This window comes from Camelina sativa, chromosome 3 (assembly GCF_000633955.1).
Source record: "Camelina sativa cultivar DH55 chromosome 3, Cs, whole genome shotgun sequence".
NCBI lineage: Eukaryota > Viridiplantae > Streptophyta > Magnoliopsida > Brassicales > Brassicaceae > Camelina > Camelina sativa.
This window is the reverse complement of record NC_025687.1, coordinates 21774718-21798058: the sequence shown is the minus strand read 5'-3', so window position 1 is coordinate 21798058 and position 23341 is coordinate 21774718. Positions and strand designations below refer to the sequence as shown.

At 33.1% G+C, this 23341-nt stretch overlaps 1 pseudogene; it reads left to right on the top strand.

Moving 5' to 3' along the window:
* LOC104777689 lies at window positions 11815-19613 on the top strand (annotated as a pseudogene).

Here is a 23341-nt window from a genome sequence, read left to right as displayed (position 1 = left end):
ACTGAACTCTTCAAAACGTCTTTCAAAGCCGGCAAGCTCCCGGCGCGTGTGTACACTCGCGGGTTCTTGGAAGAGGTTTTCCAAACCCGGATCTTACCGTCTTGATGACCCGTGAACACCTTCTCCTCCCGACTAATCACTATCGCTTTAACCAGTCCGCTGTTCGATTTAAACCCACTAAACTCGTTTAAGTTTTTCCAAACCCTAATGTGATTATTATCCGATCCTGTGTACAAAATATCATTAGTTGCGGCTAACGAGTAAATGTGGCCTTCTTCTCGTACAATCTCTCCGACTAGGCTGTCTCCATCCGAGTATCCGCGAGTCTGGTCTGATCGTGGCATTTATGGTCGTAAAATCTAGATCGTCTGATTAGTTTCTTTAGAGTTTTAGAAAGCTAAACACTCCGGACATAGAGGAAAGAGTTTGAGGGCAGTTGGTTGCATTATAAGAAGGTAGCAAAGCAATGGGAGTATGACACGTTTAATGTTGTAATTTCGTTTTGTTTTGTCCACTTTTTATACTAAAATAATCTTCATAAGTGAACCTTGTGAATGTTGTCCGTATATTGCTAAATATAGCCATATAGGGAATGAATCATGAGTGTATGTGTATATATGATAACATTGTTTTATATTTTTCGTCATAATTTTTAAAGTAAGTGGGGGGACCGCTAATAATAAGATGGCACGTATAATATATGATACGACTTTGTCTTCAGAATTTCACTTTTTGTAAGGAAACTTTAAACTGTTTAGAAGTTATCATTGGTCGATTAAGTAAAAGAAACAATTTTGCTAAGCAAGAAGTGCTATTTGAGGATGGGCATGATAAGGCTAGGGGGTTATCGCACATAGTAAGGCATCCTCTTCTTTGGGATAGTGTATGCATAATTAATTAACGACAACCTAGCGCGTAAATATGAGATTTGCAAATTATTACTTATGCTTATATATATATATGACATAGATTAGAACAATTAGTGTACATATACAATCCTAAGTCAAAAATATAAATTAACGACAACCTAGCGCGTACATATTCGTATATATACACTTAAATTATGTGCACATAAAAGATAATAACAGACAAGACAACTTTTAGGAACACAACAAAAAGTTACATAATTAAGAGCATCATTAGTCATCGATACTCTTAAAGATACTCATAATTAAAAATAGAATAATAATCAAAAAGCAAACAAAAAGGTGAGAAGCGATTCTCTAGGAAGCATTTTAAGAATCGTTCCTCTTACATAAGCCAATGTATGATTGGTCAATTTTCTTTTTACACATTTATGATTTAAATATATAATAATATTTAATTAAAATAATTAAAATATATTATTTTGAGTAACGATGAGCGTTACTGCCAGTATTGATGGTCTTAAGTGTACATATACAACCCTAAGTCAAAAATATAAATCGCAACATGAGACAGAAGTTGGCCAAAAAGTTATCCAAATTACTACCGTATAGTATGCTTAATTAATAATAATTCACCTTTACAGGGACATAACTAAAGACTCATATTTACGTATCACGTTTTACGAATTTTCCGATTGAAACGATCGATTTCTATTGACATAGTATACGAAATAAATTATACAAAACATGTGTAAATTTAATGTCAAATATTTTTGACTTAGGATTTAATGTGTCAAAACATGTGTAAACATGTGCAGAATACGAATTTAAATGAAAGTTGTCTTGTCTGTTATTATCTTTTATGTGCGCAGTTGTGTTTACATGTTTTACCCCAATATGCATGTACACATGTCGATTCCATGCCTTTTGGGGTTTGGCTTTGTGATTTTACAAACAACCTATTTATTATTTCTTTAGCATGTGTAAATATATAACATTTCATTTGTCTATAATAATTTATAAAATTTTCCTAAAAATAATCCGAATAACGGTGAAAAACCTTTTCTACAAATATCTAACACTTCACTATTTGTAATAATTATAGATCACTAAAAAGTTTGATCCAAAACGACTAATTTTTTTTGTTGTTGTTGTCATTGGACATACTAAAAAGATCATTGTTCATCTTCTAATTTCAAAATTCTAGCCCGTGGCAATAATCAATTTGCGGTGCTAACCCATGTCCAAAAACTTTCATTCTGCAATACCTCTTTTTCCGTAGGTTTATGATTCTGTTCTGGTATACTTTGCTCTAAATAGTCGTCTACGACCATTTCACGTACATTCTAGTTCCTTATCAACCAAGGCTCTACNTATGACACGTTTAATGTTGTAATTTCGTTTTGTTTTGTCCACTTTTTATACTAAAATAATCTTCATAAGTGAACCTTGTGAATGTTGTCCGTATATTGCTAAATATAGCCATATAGGGAATGAATCATGAGTGTATGTGTATATATGATAACATTGTTTTATATTTTTCGTCATAATTTTTAAAGTAAGTGGGGGGACCGCTAATAATAAGATGGCACGTATAATATATGATACGACTTTGTCTTCAGAATTTCACTTTTTGTAAGGAAACTTTAAACTGTTTAGAAGTTATCATTGGTCGATTAAGTAAAAGAAACAATTTTGCTAAGCAAGAAGTGCTATTTGAGGATGGGCATGATAAGGCTAGGGGGTTATCGCACATAGTAAGGCATCCTCTTCTTTGGGATAGTGTATGCATAATTAATTAACGACAACCTAGCGCGTAAATATGAGATTTGCAAATTATTACTTATGCTTATATATATATATGACATAGATTAGAACAATTAGTGTACATATACAATCCTAAGTCAAAAATATAAATTAACGACAACCTAGCGCGTACATATTCGTATATATACACTTAAATTATGTGCACATAAAAGATAATAACAGACAAGACAACTTTTAGGAACACAACAAAAAGTTACATAATTTAGAGCATCATTAGTCATCGATACTCTTAAAGATACTCATAATTAAAAATAGAATAATAATCAAAAAGCAAACAAAAAGGTGAGAAGCGATTCTCTAGGAAGCATTTTAAGAATCGTTCCTCTTACATAAGCCAATGTATGATTGGTCAATTTTCTTTTTACACATTTATGATTTAAATATATAATAATATTTAATTAAAATAATTAAAATATATTATTTTGAGTAACGATGAGCGTTACTGCCAGTATTGATGGTCTTAAGTGTACATATACAACCCTAAGTCAAAAATATAAATCGCAACATGAGACAGAAGTTGGCCAAAAAGTTATCCAAATTACTACCGTATAGTATGCTTAATTAATAATAATTCACCTTTACAGGGACATAACTAAAGACTCATATTTACGTATCACGTTTTACGAATTTTCCGATTGAAACGATCGATTTCTATTGACATAGTATACGAAATAAATTATACAAAACATGTGTAAATTTAATGTCAAATATTTTTGACTTAGGATTTAATGTGTCAAAACATGTGTAAACATGTGCAGAATACGAATTTAAATGAAAGTTGTCTTGTCTGTTATTATCTTTTATGTGCGCAGTTGTGTTTACATGTTTTACCCCAATATGCATGTACACATGTCGATTCCATGCCTTTTGGGGTTTGGCTTTGTGATTTTACAAACAACCTATTTATTATTTCTTTAGCATGTGTAAATATATAACATTTCATTTGTCTATAATAATTTATAAAATTTTCCTAAAAATAATCCGAATAACGGTGAAAAACCTTTTCTACAAATATCTAACACTTCACTATTTGTAATAATTATAGATCACTAAAAAGTTTGATCCAAAACGACTAATTTTTTTTGTTGTTGTTGTCATTGGACATACTAAAAAGATCATTGTTCATCTTCTAATTTCAAAATTCTAGCCCGTGGCAATAATCAATTTGCGGTGCTAACCCATGTCCAAAAACTTTCATTCTGCAATACCTCTTTTTCCGTAGGTTTATGATTCTGTTCTGGTATACTTTGCTCTAAATAGTCGTCTACGACCATTTCACGTACATTCTAGTTCCTTATCAACCAAGGCTCTACCTGTTGAGAAATTAATCGGTTTAATATTGGGTTAAAGTATAATTGGTATCTTGTAAATACACAATTTATAAATTAACCACAAATATATAAGCCAACTAAATAAAACACTCTTATATTTATTTGTAAATCACTCACAATACAAAGTTTATAACTTATAGTAAAAACACTCAAATCTCACACCACTCGTTATTTTTCCAAACCTCACACACTCTCTTATTTATATGTTGCTTAGTATTGCAACTTCTCTTTATTATATTGGATGCTATGGGATGATTTGCTCTCGCTTGATCTCTCTCTATTTATAGGAAGCTTGCAGCCCACTTTTGTTGACAAACATAACAACCACCACTTCTTATTTCAACAATAGAAGCACCGTCCTATTTAATTACCTTCTCTTTTTGACTTTCAGTAAATCTTTGTAGCACATGTGAAAGTGATGATGAATTACTTTTAACACTCCCCCTCATTATCAACTTTCCTTGTGCGTGTAGTCATTCCAAGTAACATTCGAAATCCGATAACCTTAGATGCAGATAAGCTTTTTGTAAAGATGTCTGCAACCTGATCTTGTGTCTTGATTGGTTTCATGACAATATCTCCTTGAAGTACCTTTTCTCGCAAGAAATGATAATGTACCTCCACATGTTTTGTTCGAGCATGAAAAACAGGATTTTCGGCTAAACGAACTGCTGACAGGTTGTCACAGTGTAATGGAACTCCATCTTCTATCGGTTGGTTTAAATCTTTCATGAGTTGAGTCAACCAAGCACATTCTTGTGTTGCCATTGCTCCTGCTCTATATTCTGCTTCTGTGGTTGAAAGAGAAACGGTAGGTTGTCTCTTACTGCACCATGATATAGCTCCAGAACCAAGGTTAAATACATATCCAGTAGTTGACCTCCGAGTGTCATGATCTCCAGCATAGTCAGCATCGCAATAACCATTGAGCTTACTTTGTACTCCTTTCTTGTAAAGGAGTCCCCAATCAATCGTGCCTTTGATATATCTCAAGATTCTTTTAACTGCTTCAAGGTGTGGTTTCTTCGGTTTCTGCATGAACCTGCTAACAACGCCTACAGCGAAAGTTATGTCGGGTCTAGAAAGAGTAAGATAGATAAGACTACCTACGATTTGTCGATACATTGTTGTATCATCCAAGTCTTTTCCATCATAGGCACACAACTTCAAATTTGGCTCCATTGGTGTAGTGATTGGTTTACACTCAGCTAACCCAAACTTCTGAATGAGATCTCTTGCATATTTCTGTTGACCAAGAAATATGCCGTCTTTTGTTCTTTCAACTTCCAATCCTAGGAAGTGATTTAATTCACCAAGTTCTTTCATTTGAAATCGAACAAACAAGTTTTCCCTTGTCCTTTGAATCTCGCCCGTGTCATCTCCGGTGATGATTATATCATCGACATATACAAGAATAATTGATAATTTTTCTCCTTGAATCTTCACGAACAGACTCGAATCTGATGGGGCAACATGATAACCACTTTGGACTAAAAACTCCGCAATCTTCCCGTACCATGCTCTAGGCGCCTGCTTTAAACCATACAAAGCCTTCTTTAATTTGCACACATACTCTGGTTTTTCGTGATTTACGAATCCTTGGGGTTGATCAATATAAATTTCACGATCAAGTTCTCCATTTAGAAAAGCGTTCTTCACATCCATCTGCCATAAATTCCATGACTTACTTGCGGCTAGTGCTAGTAGCACACGAACTGTGGTTATCTTTGCCACTGGACTAAATGTCTCATCATAGTCTATACCATACTCTTGAGAAAATCCACGTACAACTAATCGGGCCTTGTATCGTTCGATTGTACCGTCTGGAAGAGTTTTCAGCTTGTAAACCCATTTGCAGGATATTGGTTTAACACCTTCCGGTTTAGGCACTAAATTCCAAGTTTGATTTTGTTTTAGTGCCAAAATTTCTTCTTCCATAGCTTTTCTCCATTCTGGATTCCTTGACGCTTCTTCGAATGTAGTTGGCTCTTTAACTTCAGCATACGCAGCATTTATGTACTTTGGATTTTTACGTCTTTCTCTTATAGACCTTCGTAGTTGAGGTTGTACTGGCTCCACTTGTTGTTCTTCTTGTTGAGTGGTCTCCACTTCATTTGGTGTTTCATGAACACCTGTTTTCCAAGGGCTTCTTGACTTGGATCCAACGTTCGATTGAGGTGACGGTAACTGTTCTTCTGTGTCTTCATTGCCAGGAGACGATTCTAGTTGTAACTTCGTTTGTAATTTTTCTTGCAACTCATGCGTATCTGGTAAAGCTACCTTGTTTGCCCACCACGAAGATGCCTCATCGAATACAACATTTCGTGAGACATATATCTTGTTTGTATTGGGATCACAACATCTCCAGCCTTTCTTTTGTTCGTCGTATCCCACAAAAATGCAGCGAATGGCCTTCTTGTCAAATTTACTGCGATCTTCATCGGCAATAAAAACATAGCACACACATCCAAATACTCGAAAGTAACTGACCGTTGGTTTCACATCATATAACTTCTGAAATGGTGAAACAAACTCCAATCTTGGTTGTGGCAGCCTATTGGTGATATAAACACCCGTCTTCATGCATTCTGCCCAAAATCTTGTATCAACGTTCTTAGCGTGCAGAAGACTTCGACAAATTTCTGCGAGGTGGCGATTCTTTCTTTCGGCTACTCCATTTTGTTGTGGAGTTTTTGCACAAGTGAGTTGTCTCCGAATATTAACCTCCTTAAGGTAGTTGTTAAACTCGTTTGAAGTGTATTCTCCTCCATTATCAGTGCGTAGGCACTTGATCGTTTTACCGAGCTCACGTTCTACTGTGGTCTTGAATTCTTTAAATTTTTCTAAAGCCTCATCTTTATGCTTTAGAAAATAAACCCATACGTATCTTGAAAAATCATCAATAAAGGTTATCAAATATTGATAACCACGTGTTGATGGTTGTTTGATTTTTCCCAGCAAATCTGAATGAACCAGCTCCAACGGCTCCTTAGCTTTAAAATTTGAATCCTTGTAAGGCAATTGATGTGCCTTACCATATTGGCATCCTGCGCACACAATCTCATGGTTCATCTCAAGTTGTGGGAGTCCCTTCAACATCGACTTCTGCATCATAATCTTTAATTTGCTGTAATTGACATGTCCGAGTCGTGCATGCCACAAGTCGCCAGTGTCACTTCTCCTCGTTTTTTCAACATAGGCTTCTTCTGCTGACATCACATAAATAGCCCTCATTTTTGGTCCTTCTATGAACGGTGTGCCAATAATTTTTAATTCTCGATACACCTTCACATCTTCTGGACCAAACAGTACGTAGTTGCCTGCACTTGTGAGTTGGGGTACGGATAACAGGTTCTTCTTCATTCCTGGGACATGGTAAACATTTCGAAGTTGAATTTCTTCATGTCCATTCTTTTGTGGTAGATTTGTCTCACCAACATGGGCTATTGGCAATTGTGTGTTATCAGCTGTTATAATAACACGATCTCCATTGTATTTTGTGATGTTCACTAATTTTGACACATCTCCTGTCATATGATTTGAACACCCAGAGTCAACGATCCAATCATTTTTGTAGTCGACTGAGTGATCGCATACAGCGGTGAGTGCAAATTCTTTTATTGAGTCTTCCTCTCTTCCATCATCAAGATCCACTTCCTCCGCAAAGAAAGAAGTTTCAAACTCCCAATCTTCTTCTCCATGTCCTTCATTCTTTGAACTTGTGGCAGCATTTCCTTCAACTTTCTTTGACCAACAATTTCTTGCATAATGTCCCTTCTTGCCACAATGGTAACATGCATCACTTTCATTATTATTTTGTTGCCATCGATTCTGACCACCTTGATTATTTTGAGCTCCTCGAGCTCCCCCTGATTGGAAACTTCTCTCATGGTTTCCTTGAGCATCTCGTTCTTGTCCGTTGAATCTCCCGGTACCACGTCCGCGTCCTCGACCGCGACCTCGACCACGTCCTCGACCACGACCATAACCATAACCTTGGTCATTTCTCTTATTGGTGAATAAAGCTGTCTCTTCACCATTGGTTGGTCGGCTAAGTGTGGGTTTATCTAGATCCTCCTCATTCATTAGCAAATTCTCTAGATCTGCTAAAGTTGGCTCGGTAGCCCAGCCCCGAGTTGCCGTAATAATACTCTTGTATTCTGGCTTCAGACCATGAATGATAATTCTTTTCATTCTTGTCTGAGTAATAGAATTTTCAGGATCTAGTTTAGAAATCTCATCACAAAGAGACTTCACTTTTGAAAAATATTGACTCACGGTCATATTCTTCTGGGAGATAGACAAAAGCTCATTCTCAAGCCTTTGTAATTTTGCGTCATTCTTCTTCGCAAAGATTGCCGTCAATATGTCCCAAGCTTCTTTTGGTGTTCGGGCATCTTTAATCCGTTGTAGAAAATCTTCTTCTACAGCCACGGTTAAAGCATACATGGCTTTACCAGCCTTGACCTTCCACTTCTTTAAGGCGTCATGATCACTCGTTGGTCTTTGAGGTGCAGCATCTTGTCGTACCGGTGTTGAGGTTGAGGTGTCGGAAGTTGTATCTGTGCTTCTTGCTTCTCTTGGTGGTGTCGTCTCAGCTCCGTTAACGATATCCCATAAATCTTGTCCGAGCAAATAAAACTTCATGCGAGTACTCCATGACCCATAATTGTTGTTATTGAGCTTCTCAATAGAGGTAGTAAAATCCGTCATGATTTTACCAAAAGCTTCCAAATAACAACTAAACAAATATATATTAGAGTTGGTCGGATCGACTTCGCTCTGATACCAAATGTTGAGAAATTAATCGGTTTAATATTGGGTTAAAGTATAATTGGTATCTTGTAAATACACAATTTATAAATTAACCACAAATATATAAGCCAACTAAATAAAACACTCTTATATTTATTTGTAAATCACTCACAATACAAAGTTTATAACTTATAGTAAAAACACTCAAATCTCACACCACTCGTTATTTTTCCAAACCTCACACACTCTCTTATTTATATGTTGCTTAGTATTGCAACTTCTCTTTATTATATTGGATGCTATGGGATGATTTGCTCTCGCTTGATCTCTCTCTATTTATAGGAAGCTTGCAGCCCACTTTTGTTGACAAACATAACAACCACCACTTCTTATTTCAACAATAGAAGCACCGTCCTATTTAATTACCTTCTCTTTTTGACTTTCAGTAAATCTTTGTAGCACATGTGAAAGTGATGATGAATTACTTTTAACACTACCAAGGTTCAATTGTGTATCTCTACGCAATAAAATTGGCCTTAATTTTAGCCAGCCATCTTAAAATGATACGTGATATGACTACCTTAATTAAGTAATGTAGTTATGCCATACCTCTATCTCTGAATTACTCAATATATAATAACAATATAGATACATTTATTTTATGGCTCTTTTACTCATGTATATAAACTCTTACCATTCATCTCATATTCTCATATGATACAAGTTAGTTCCATACATAAATATATACTCCATTTTTCATCAACTTTTACACGTTTCGAGTGATACCACAATCTAGAGCACGTAGGTTACCGTTCCCGGATGCTAAATAATTATTTGCTAAAGAAACAAACAATGATAATAGTCGTTATATTGGAATCATGTGTCAATGTGGAGGAACCAAAACTGTATTGGCCCAACCACTATGTTTTCTACCCAAATATGGACATCTTCAGAGGCATTTGGACCGTGCACACATGCTCCTTTTATACCCATTGCTTTGCTTTTAAAACCTTTCAACCGTTCTTTTGGTTTTGCGAACCAAGGGAGTTTTTCTTAAGCAATCTACTTTAATAATGTGACCATTAATCGAAACGAGTTTCATTTATTAGCTTTCCGACATAATTTTTAGAGTGTGATTGGTTACGATATTTTTTTGCGTGTTGTTAGGAAAGAATTAATAACAGAAAACAGTGGTGGCACAAAAGAAAACAGAAAAACAATGAAAACACAAAAAAGTTGGTATGCTTACCCCTCCCGAAGTAAACAAGACAGCAAAGTAGCAAACAGATTTGTAATTNAATTTTTTTTTTTTTTTTTTTTTTTTTCAAATTACTTGTCATTTGAGGTTTTTTAGCACGAATTACAAAAATTATAATTTCTTTTATTTTACTTTTTTTTTTCAGTTTTGTAAATTTTTATTGGTCAAGAGATTGAAACAGTTGAAATAAATTGGTTTTGTTTAATACCAAATATCTACATTGAAAATTTAAAATAACAACTACTATGCAACAAAGTTAAATTTTAATACAACAAAAAAATAATGTTTACTAAAAAAGGGTATTTCTGAAAAATGATATTTGAAAGATGATATTTCTAATAAATTCTCATATATATTTCTGTTTATAATTTGCTGTAATGGCGATGCTTAGACTATATTGTTGGGTGCCAAATGTCTTCGGCGAAGTCTTTCCCCAGGAAGAGTTGGAGGCTTTGCTTTGGGTCATGAAGTGTCTTCTTGCTAATGAAGTAGTTTGTCAGACCTTCGAGACGGATTGTGCAGATGTAGTCGCGATAATTAAAACTTCAGAAGATTAGCCTGCTATTTCTACTCTACTAGATGATTTTCACCTGTTTCGTACTGTTTTCCCTTTATTTTTCCTGTCAAAGATTTCTCGTTTGTTGAATTTAAAGTTAAATTGTCTAGTTCGGTCGTCTAGATCTCTAATTTCAACAATTTTATCTTGTAAACATGTTTCTTTCAGATTGGCTACCAGCGTGGTGTTCTTTTTTAAATAACGTTTGGTTGAGAAAAAAAAGAAAAAAAAATCTTCGTTTCAAAATTTTGATACTAATTACAATATGTCATTACAAAACTATATGAAATAGTTTGCTTGTATAACGAGAGAACTACTGGATTGGATGGAGCTTTGATGCTCTTTTATTTTAAAATCCACTTTGACAAAAGTTGGCTACACCTTTAATTTAAGATTCTATGTGCACTACGCGTTTTAGCGAGTATCATTTTTCCATTTTTTTATCCTAGCAAGTATAACTTCATGATATAAACAAGGATTACATATAAATCTGTATCTGTTATAGTTTTCTAAAAACGTGTTTTTATGAGATCAAATTTTGTCATTCTATCTTTTCGAAGCCTAAAGGGTTTGCTTTATGTCAATCTCAATATTGATTTTTGTTCAGTTTCAAAAAATAATTCGTTTTGGATAACATTTTCTATTAGAATATATTCTAAAATTCCATGAAATAATTTATTATATATTACACAAGCTACATATTGTTCTAGTCAAAAATAATAAAATAAAAAGAATATAATCTGAAAATATATTTTGCTTGTGTAGGTCATATCCCAGAAATTCTTTTCTAATATACTCATATCCCAGAAATTCTTTTCTACACATCCACTTTAATTCTACATACCTCTCTTCTTTAATGAAAGGACGAAACTACCCATCTAACAATTTTTAAATAAAAATCGAACATCCTAGTTGTACCTACTAGCCTCCTAGTTGTACGAGTGCACACCAGTTGAGGGGGATTTAATTATATTTAACCATTAACAACCTTTATTAAAAGTAATGGAAAGGGGTATATGAGATTTTGGTCTTAAAAAAATATTCAACTTGTTCATAATTTCACTGAAATTGTCAAACCAACAATTATTAAAATATTAAAATGAATATAATGCTCTTTGATTCCATAAAGATAAATATATAATATATATATATATATATATATATATATATATATTCTACCAATTATCATGTTAAGTCACTGATTTGCTATATATCGGAAGATTCAAAAATTGTTCTACAAATGAGTGCTTTTTAGCCTTAATTACTTTAGTAGGTATATTTATCTTTATGGAATCATTCGTCCTCATCACTCACTCTACCATACCGACGAATATTGTCATTTTTTACATGGCTTCTTCACTAGCCAAACCCAACGACAAAGGCAAGAACAAGATCAAGACTCGTGAAGACACTGAAACCCCAGATTTTGTGTCCACTCATATTCGCATCAAACGTATTCATACCACGCAAACACTAGACCGGGAAGTTATTCTACGGCGCATACGCCAACGCCGACGTGCAAACAAGGTCAGGTCCGTATTCCAATTACTGTTTGGTTTACCGTTTGCAAGCAAAAAACATGATGGTAAAGCTAATGAAGATCCCGAGGATACTTCAACAGTGCCATGACGTTTGTTTGTAAAGTTGTAACTTGCATTAATTACTATAGATTTGAGCTATAGATATATGCGTTCCCATAGTTGTGAATTGTGATATATATCCATAAGTCGCAACTCGCAAGTGTAAAAAGTTTGGCTTTCAGACTGAAGCGTCCTTATTTGTAACCAGAGTCTAATATATGTGTTGATATTCTTCTACTATATTCAATTCTATTTTTTGATTGAATATGCTAACAATTTTATAAATAAAATGATACTGATGCATATAGATCAATAGACAATAAAATTATGTATATCATTCAATTTTAAACTTACAAATTCTAAAAAGTATACAGTAGAACCTCTATAAATTAATACTCTTTAAAATAATAATTGCTATAAATTGATATATTTTTCCGGTCCTAAGTTGAGTTAGTGTAATTTTGGACACAATTCGATAAAATAATAAGATAACATATTTAATTAATAATTATATAAAATTAACAAAATATATAATTATATAATACACACTAATTTTTGTTAGAGTTCATTTCTAATATTTTTACTATATAAAAAACTTTGAGTATTCTCTTTAAAATATGAAAATTATCATTTTCATTATAAAAAGGATTAGTTGTATTAATTCAATTTTATTTTTAAACTTTTCTTTTGAAACAATTACCAAATTAGGAAAGTCTCTTTATAAATTAATAATTATTAATTTATTGATGAATTAAAACCTCTTTAAATTAATATATTTTCATGGTCCCAACTTGATTAATTTATAGAGCTTTTACTGTATTATAGTTTTTAATTATAACATCTAAACCCAAATCATTTTTTATAAACCCAAACATACATATAATTTTGTTTAATTGTGTAATCTAAACCTTAACAACTCATTTATAAACCCCAATTGGAATACAATTTTGTTTAATTGTAAAATCTAAACCCTAACCACTCTTTTATAAACCCAAACCGACATATAATTTTTTTTAATTGTAAAATCTAAACAGTAAACCTAACCACTCTTTTATAAACCCAAACCGATATAGAATTTCATTTAATCGTAAAATCTAAACCCTAAAACCCTAACCACTCTTTTGTGAAACACAAACCAACATTTAATTTCGTTTAATTGTAAAATTTAAACCCTAACCAATCTTTTGTAAACCCAAATCGACATATAATTTCGTTTAATTTTAAAATCTAAATCCTAATCATTCTTTTATAAACCCAAACCGACATATAATTTTTTAATTATAAAATTTAAATCCTAATTATCCTTTATAAAACTAAACCGACATAATTTCCTTAATAAACAATCTAAAGAATTTGTTTTCTTAATTTGATTTATTTTATAAATATAATATGGCGTGGCGTTTTGTTGTATTTTGATTGGTTAATTAAGAGGGGGTGAATAAGAATGGTTCACCCCTAGGTGAACCCAAGAATTTTTATTTAATATAATAGTATTTTGATTAATTATAACCACTTGAATAAAGACACTTTCCAGTTTTTAACCAAAATATTTTGCGTATACAATTTTAGTGATTAAAGAAACTATGTTACAAAACAATTTTAGTGGTTAAAGAATTTTTTTTTTTGACAACGGTTAAAGAAACTATGTCAAATTAAAAGTAAATAAACATAAAATTGGTTGAATTTGCTCAAAGAGACATATTATAGGTGGTGATAAGAGCTTATTTTAAAAATAAAATACTTTTTGGTATAAGAACATAACTTTTTGTGGTAAAACATAGAGAAAATGGTAATGATACTTTGACGTATTTTTTGCATGTTAAATATATTTTTGAATTAGTTGTGTAACATTTTTGAAATTTAGCAATAATAATATTCGTATTGAGAATGTGTGGCAAAAGTTTTGGTGGCTGATAATTTAGTTTTAGATTATTGGGATAATTTTTATAATAAATTGAATGTGTTAAAAACTAAAGTAGTGTATTAAAGTACAAACAAATATGATTTTTTTCTAAAAAAAATATTTATATATTTAATTCTAAAAATAGTTTTTATTTATAAAAATATGAATAAATTCTTTTAAAATAATTTTATTAATTTTAAAACCATTACTAATATACATATAAATTTTCGTGTATAAATTTACACATGATGTACTTTCTAAGTCTTTCTGATAAATCAAATTCCGAAACGAAAATCAAAGAAACTGACAATAGTCACTATTTTAACTGATGATAGTCACTATAATTGCTAACCAATAGCAATTTCAACTGATGATAGTCACTATAATTGCTAACCAATAGCAATTTCATCCATACCGGAATTATGATTTGGTACATACCGGTTCAATCAAGTGACCGATTTTAATATTCACCAACTTACCAATAAAGTTTGTTTCTCAAAATATCCCAAATACACTGTATAAATTAAATCCTCTTTTCCACTCTAGCTCGCTTGGGATCAGAGAGAAAAAAAAAAAAAAACATATCTTCGGAAATTTCAGTTTTTGTTTCTTCTTCTTCGATCGAGAATTTGACTTTTAATTTGGTTTGTTCATCATCAATGGTGACCGCTTCATCCTCTCCTCCTCCGCCGTCAGACTCGCCGAGCGAAGAGACGCAAACGAATCAAGAAGCGATGATTTGCCAACGGAAACTACTACTACTACCACTACGGATGAGGAGGAGGTTTTGTATAAGACGAAATCGATTCAGTTCCTTGGAAGAACCACTCCTATCACTCTCCAAAACGAAAATGGACCTTGTCCTTTTGTTAGCAATTTGTATGTCTTCCTTCCTCTTCCATTGCTGATGCAAATTGATCTTCTTCCACGCCTTACGTACGACTGGAATTGATGTCATGAGGTTAATACTTTGTCATCTGTTTCTCCTTTTACTATGAGGAAATTCCTATCATAAGTGATTCTTTTACGTGGTTGCAGGATTTATGATTTTGAGTTCACAGTACCTGAATGTGCAATATTTGCATACCTACAGGATGTCGAAGCAGCTAATGCAATTGGCAGCAAGTCCTGTAATGCTCTTATGGGTGAGCTGGTATTAAATATTATTATATGCCCTGGTTTCATTCCCCTGGTCAAAAATATATTTACTGGTTTGGCCGGAACGGTTAATAAGAAAAAAGAGTCTCGTTTCTTTTGCAGTATCCTGTGGTGTATTCTTGTCTCTCGTTTCTTTTGCAGTATATCTTGTGGTGTATTCTCTCTCTTAGGTGCTATCATCCACCAGAAACCTCCTCTGACCGTCTCTAAAGATGGTTTTCTCACTCTCACCATCACCCTCTATTTTCTTTGTAACATTGGTTCTTAGGTCGTTCGTTCCATCTTCTAAGAAGAATACACTATCTAGGCTTCGCTCTTCATTATGAGTTTCTGAATAGTCTAGGGTGGACTTGTTGTAAAAGTTGATGGCCTACTCTCTTTAAAAAATATATATATACATAGAAAACAACCATTATAAAAAATAGGAAAATTTCTATATTATTTTTTCTATGTATTCCTATATATGGAAATTGTGTTTCTTTTTGGCATCAAGATACGGAACATTCCAACTTTTAACGTAATGTAAGAAAGTAAAAACTTTAGTATTAATACCCGAGTTGTTCTTAGGCTCATAGCTTCGACTAAGATCCTTCCGTTTCCTTCTTTTTCAAGTCAAAACCCTAGCTACTCGTAACTCGCCTCTCTCTCTCTCTTGTTCTATTATTCGATACTTTGCATCAACCCTAATCCTCTGTTGTGTTGCAGAAAGATGGAATGGAATCTAGAGACCCTCCGATTTCTTTCCCAATGTTTTCTCGAGACGCTCTGTCCTGACCGAGAGCCTCGTCAAGCCGCTGAGAAATCGTTATCTGACGGAGCCAATCTACCTAATTACGGCCTAGCCGTTCTCCGAATAGTAGCTGAGCCTTCTGTCGATGAACATATCCGTCATGCCGCTGCTGTCAACTTCAAGAACCATCTCCGTTCGCGATGGCTCCCTCCTAGTGATTCTGGTATCTCACCGATGGAAGACTCAGAGAAGGAGCAAATCAAGTCACTAGTTGTTTCACTTATGCTCTCTTGTTCTTCCCCTTGTATCCAGAGTCAGTTGAGTGAAGCCCTAATAATCATTGGCAAGCACGATTTAGAAAACTCTTGGCCTTCTTTGCTTCCAGAGCTTATGGCCAGCCTTAAAAAAGCTGCTAACGTTAAGGATTATGCGTCCATCAATGGTATTCTTGGCATCGCTAATTCGATTTTCAAGAAGTTTAGGTATCAGTATCGAACCAATGATCTGTTTCGTGAGTTGAACTATTGCCTTGGTAATTTTGCTGCTCCTTTGCTAGAGATGTTCCATACAACAGCTGAGTTGATTGATGCTGAGGGATCAGCTGCGATCCTAAAGCCTATGTTTGAGTCCCAAAAGCTCTGCTGTATAATCTTTTTTCTCGTTAAGCTTTCAGGATTTGCCGGAGGCTTTTGAGGAAGATATAAACAAGTGGATGGAGAAGTTTCACAAGTACTTATCCTCAAGTTACTCTGCCTTAGAAAGCACGGAAGATGGATTAACACTTGTTGATGATCTTCGCGCTGCGGTTTGTGAGATTATTAATCTTTACATGGAGAAATATGAAGAAGATTTTCATAACTTTTGGAGTGGTTTTGCATCAACGGTCTTGACATTACTCCGAGATGTGTCAAAGTCTCCTAGCAGAGATCAACTAGCTACTAGAGCAATCAAGTTTCTGACCATTTTGAGCAAAAGTGTTCACCATACTTGGTTTGCTGGCGAAAATGTAATCAAGGAGATTTGTCACGATATTGTGATTCCTAATGTTTATTTGAGGGATGAAGATGAAGAACTTTTCGAGATAAACTATGTCGAGTTTATCCGTAGAGACATGGAGGGAAGTGATGTGGACACTAGAAGGAGAATAGCTTGTGAGCTACTCAAAGAACTTGCTGTAAACTACAAAAGCCAAGTGGCACAAGTAGTTTGTATTGAGATAAAGAATCTTTTGTGTTCATTCTCAGAAAATCAGGTTGCACCGTGGAAAGATAAGGACTATGCAATTTACTTGGTTGTCTCTCTAGCTACTAAGAAGGCATGTGGTGGTGCGTCTCTGTCTACAGATCTCATTAATGTTGTAAGCTTCTTTGAAAAAATCATTCACCCGGAGTTACGAGATCACGATGTCAACAGTTCTCCAATTCTTAAGGCAGGGTCCTTGAAGTTCTTAACAATGTTTTGTAGTCAAATACCAAAGCCCTTTGGAATTCAGTTGTTCTCGGAGTTGGTCCGGTTCCTTACAGCAGAGTCGAACGTGGTCCACTCGTATGCTGCTATATGCATAGAGAAGTTCTTTCTAGTAAAAGATGAAGGCGGACAACGTAGGTATGGTGCTGGTGATATAAGTCCGTTTTTGTCGCAGTTGATGACAAACCTATTTGAAGCAATGAAGTTTCCAGATTCTATGGAGAATCATTACCTAATGAAGTGTATAATGCGGGTTCTTGGTGTTGCGGATATCAGTGGTGATGTTGCTAATTACTGCATCGGGGGGTTGACCTCTATTCTCAGTATAGTTTGCAATAATCCTAAGAATCCTGTATTTAACCACTATCTCTTTGAGTCAGTGGCTGTACTTGTTCGACGGGGATGTGAACGCGATATTGCTCTTGTACCTCCGTTCGAAGCGGCTCTTCTCCCTAGCCTACTGGAGTTTTTGGGAAATGATGTCACAGAGTTCTTGCCTTATGCGTTTCAGTTGCTGGCTCAGCTTGTTGAGTTAAGTAGACCACCGCTCTCAAAGACATACAAGCAAATCTTTGAGGTGCTTCTCGAGCCGAAATCATGGGAGGTAAGGGGCAACGTTCCAGCTCTTGTGCCTTTACTTAAAGCTTTCTTGCAGAAAGTATCTCATGAGGTCACTTGGATGAGTCAAGTGCTGGTGATATTCAATAAGCTTGTTTCATCTCCTACCACAGATGAGCAAGGCTTTTATGTGCTTAACACGGTTATTGAATATATCGACTACAGTTTGATTGAACCTCACATGAAGTATGTATGGGATGTTTTGTTCGAACGCCTCCAATGCAAATACACAGTCAAGTTTCAGAAATCGCTTGTGATATTCATGTCGCTGTTCTTGGTAAAGCACGGACCAGGGAATCTACTGAACTCTATGAACACTGCTAGGCCGAATATATTTACTGCTGTCTTGGAGCAAATCTGGATTCCAAATGTGAAACTGATAACTGGAACTATCGAGGTGAAGTTAACCGCAGTTGCTGCAACTAGACTCATATGTGAGTCTCCAGCCCTTCTGGATCCATCAGCTAGTAAACGATGGGGAAAGATGTTGGATAGTATCGTCACACTTGTTTCGCAGCCCGAGGAAGAAAGAGTCATGGATGAACCTGAAATGACAGATGAGATGATCTTAGAGAATGTTGGATACAAAGCTGCGTTTGTGAATCTTTACAATGCTGGGAAAAAAGAAGAGGATCCTCTAAAAGAAATTAAAGATCCAAAGGAGTTCTTGTTAGCTTCTTTGGCTAGGCTTTCTTCTGCTTTTCCTGGTAGATATGGGCAGATGATTGGCGAGAATCTTGAACAAGCTAATCAAGAATATTTGCTCCAGCTCTGCAATGCTTACAACTGTGGAATAGCTTGACGTAAGTTTTATAATACTTTAAGAACGTTTTCAAGTTGTGTAAAGTTTGAATTCATGAGTCAATTCTTGATATGATTGTCATTTTTGCAGGGAGATGAGTATGAGGAGATAAGCATCAACATTGCATTGCATTGCATTATCAAGTTTGGGTTAGTCGAGTGGGTTCCTAAAGAGAGGCGTAAAACACGCTATTGGTCCTGGCCAGGAGAGTTGGGCTTGGATAGAACCTTCACATTGCATTGCATTGCACTGCATCACATTGCACTTCATTACATTACATTGGATCTGGGAAGAAAAGTGGTAAAACCATGCTTTGGTTTTTATTAAATCGTGAGTTTTTATAGCTTTAAAGAATCGTATTAGAGAAGAGCATCATCGTAGCAATGTTTACAACTGCGGGATTGCTAGAAGTAAGTATTCTGTTACTTCCAAGTATGTTTTCAAATTAAGTACATGTTGGATTCATGAATCAATCTTTATGTGAACGAAGAATGTTTTTGCAGGGGACATTGCATTGCATCTGCTAAGGCCGGAGTTTCATAGCATTTTGGAAACAGATTAGCTCGAGAAGAGCATCATCAATTCATCATTCATGCTCTTTATCAGGCGTTGTCATTTTTTTACTGTAGGTCGTTTTTTTTGTTTCCATGAAAGCAAAGCGCAAGGCCTTGGATATTGTTCTACTATGTGTCTTTATGTGCATTTTTGTCGTTGTCTTATGGTCAACAACCATAGTTATTATAAATGGAGAGTATTTGTTTTCTTAAATATATTACAAAAAAAGTGGAATAAATCTTCTATTTGAATAAATAGTTGATATGTGGATGAGTGGATCTATCAAGATCGAAAACTTTATAAGTGTTTAATCAATTTGGGGAAAAAGGCAATGTAATGGAAAAAAATATGATGAGAACAACTCATATCGTTATTCATACTGTAGGTCTGTTTCATTCTTTCTTATTGCCCTAAAGGCCACTAATGAATTCAAACCTTCACAACTTAGTCCTAAAAACACATCCAAATAGTAAAATTGTAAATCTTAATTCATAGAGATATTAGTTTATCGAAAAATAAATAATTGTTAGTTTATTAAATTGTTTTTTTTTGTTGCCAAGTTTCATTATTTTCAANATTTTTTTCAATTTTTTTTTTTTTTTTTTTTGGATTATAATCACTATTTTTCTTAATTATTTATAAGTACTATCATGTCTAGAAAAAAGTACAAAAAGTTTTTGATGCCGAAAATATTAGACATAAGTTGTAACAAGAGTTTTCGTTATAACCATGTGATTAGTTTCTATATTTTATCAGCCAACGTTACATAATAGTGAAAAAAAAATGATGCTTCCTTGACTATTTTCTTAATTTCCAATAGGTTTATTACCATCTACTCATAAAAGTAAGCAAGCATGCATAACGTGATGACATGTGCCAACCGTATCTTCAAATCTGTTACATTTGAATAAAAGTAAGCTCTAACTTTATCTTCAAAGATTTGGAACATATGGTGTACCGGTTGTTATTCCAATAGCAACGCCGGACAGCTAAGTTGATGTAATCATAAATCATGTTATATGGTACACTACAAATGGGCTGGCAAAAAAATTCTTAATAACACATTGTTGAAAACGTTTCGTACAATTAAAAAAGAAAGAAAGAAAGTATTTGGTAGTGAATTACATAAAGAAAAATAAGAGAAAAAAGTATTTGTTGAGGGAACATATAATATGTACAGAAAATAAAAATGTAAATATGAGCTACATATTTTTCTTTTGGAGCTGGTGAGTAAACCCAAACTATTATATTTTGAAAAGATTACACTTCAAAATATTATAATTTTAATGAACTCGAGTGTGTTGCATAGATAAATAAACCCGAACAATAAGTCGACGTCAACTATTTGCATATAAAACTACATAATGGTTGATGATATATAACATGCGTCATTATATTCTGCTATCTGTGCATAGGAAGATGCGATCATCTAATGGTTGACAATTTTGTGATTAGATAGATCTCTATATCTCGAAAAATGATCTGCTTTTTAACTTAAACAAAAGAAGAATGCATTATGTGATTGACGGGTCAATGCATTTTATTTGAGTCCATATAGAAAATGTTTTAGCTTAGTTTCAAAGTTACTTATTTTTTTTTTTTATTGGCAGCAGTTTCAAAGTTACTTTATAAAAGTAAAAATAAATAAAAATTCAAATAGAAATATTAACAAAATAGCCAAATTATGGAGGTAACTAAAAAAAAAACCATGGTGCAAAAAGGTTGGATAACTAACGTTTTTAAAAATGCAAAATTTAAAATTACCATCAAATAAAAGATAAAATATACAAAAGCGTATTGTAATTTTTGAATAAAAATATGGAATAAATAATAATTATGCAAAATCAGGAACACAAGAAAAATAAAACTAGAATTCTGACATTAGAGTTGATGAAAGAGAAACTTTCAACCAGAATGAGAGAAAAAAAAATCAATTTCATTTGATAAAATAGGATGTCATATTGAAAAAACCCGTTTATTTGTAAAAATAATGTGTTTTTAGAATAAATTTTTGTTTTCTGAAAATAACATGTGGTCTTAACAAATAACATGTAATATTACACTTAAATAAAATTTTAAGGGTTTGTAATAAATTTTGAAGGGTTTGTAAATCCAATAAAAGAAATATTGTAAAACAAAATTTAAATAGCAAAAGAATATATAGTGTTATGACACTATATAAAACAGCATTAAACATGTGTTATAAGAAAGTCAATTAAAACATTGGATTAACACTATAATAGAATGACTTACAATAACGTACAAAAAAGTGTTATTGTATGGGGTGACTCTATTATAGCTGGGATAACGTTTGATAATTTGTTATCAATAACATATACTAACATTTTTTTAAAGCTAACAAAGCCCATATTTCTTATAGTGAATATGAGAGAACAGCGTGTTTAATAGACAATTTTCCGCTATAGCATATGATTCAAAAAAGTATCATATTATTAAAAGAAAATGACCCACAATTTTTTTTAAAAAAGTACGATAACGGGATTCTAAAAGAGATTTAGACCTTGGAAATTTAGAAAAAAATCTTCTTCAATTGGAAAGAGTGAAAAGACCCATCAACATGGAGCGATTGTCTCCCTTTCTGCCTTCAATGGTTTTGGTGGTTGGGGAAAGAAAGATGAAGATGTTGTTTGTTCCTCGTGATTACGCTCTGTCATTGGAAATTCTTCGCCATAAATTATGTTAGTGTTTTGTGTGATCTGAGAAAATAACATATAATAATACATAAAACTAGATTTTAATTTGCTGTACATCACCTTCATATATTTATTATTATTATTTATATTTTATGTTGTATTTGTTTATTAAATATTGGATGTTTTTATATAAAGTAATAACTAAATTTTCGGACTGTTTATGCGATTACATGTTTATATTAATTTTTTAACCCGCAATACATTTCATGACCATTTAATTGTTATACTTAGTTTGTTTTGTTTAGTGTTTGAGATTCTATTTTGATTTTTAATTATTATAACAAAAATAAGGGATCTAAATACATAATAAACAATTTATATGTTGTGATTAAGTCACATGTTTCCTAATGATTTAATTATTTTACACTATCATAGTTAAATCAACTTGATTTTATATGTCAAATATTCTAATATCAATAGTGTTGACAAATAATAAAATGAGGATTTAACCTGTGTTAGCAAATAATTTTGTGATATTTTATTAATTCCAACATGTGCTTTTTATAACTCATCTACTATATAACCATATTATACCGTATTTTAAACTTTTTAATTTTACATATTCGTAATATTTTAAAATATTATTAAGTTTATATATGTTAATTATAATATGTAATTAAATGTGAATCGAAGTTCTTCTTACGTTAAAAATCAAAGATCACAGGTTTTGGAAAACAAAATAGAAATCAAATTGTTGTTTTCTTTGTTTGCAAAAAATTTAGAGATCGAATATATTCAAAACATAATAGAAGGTGTGATTAAATATATCATAGTTTCTGTTTCCATATTGACTGATGTAACTTTTTAGTTGGAATGGATTGTAAAATATTTAGAAAACAAAATTTGAAATAATGCTATTTTTGAAAAAAATTTAGGGACTAACTTTGTAATGGAAGTACAAATAAAAGGATAGAACCCAAAATATACATAAAAATGTATATATAGATGAGGCATACCGTATTTAATATTTCGGAAGTACATGAATTTTTTGGTAGACTATATAATAGATATATATATGATTTTTTGGTTATAAATTTATGACATTCATGATTTAGGTGTATCATAATATACAGGTTAGTTTGATTTTTGGTAATTAGGGATAATGTGCATTTTTTTAATTATGGTAACATATAAAATCAATTATAAGTAGCATTTTAAAAGATAAGGAAATCTTTCAACCATACCTAATTAAAACAAACATATGTGATTCTTCTTTCACCT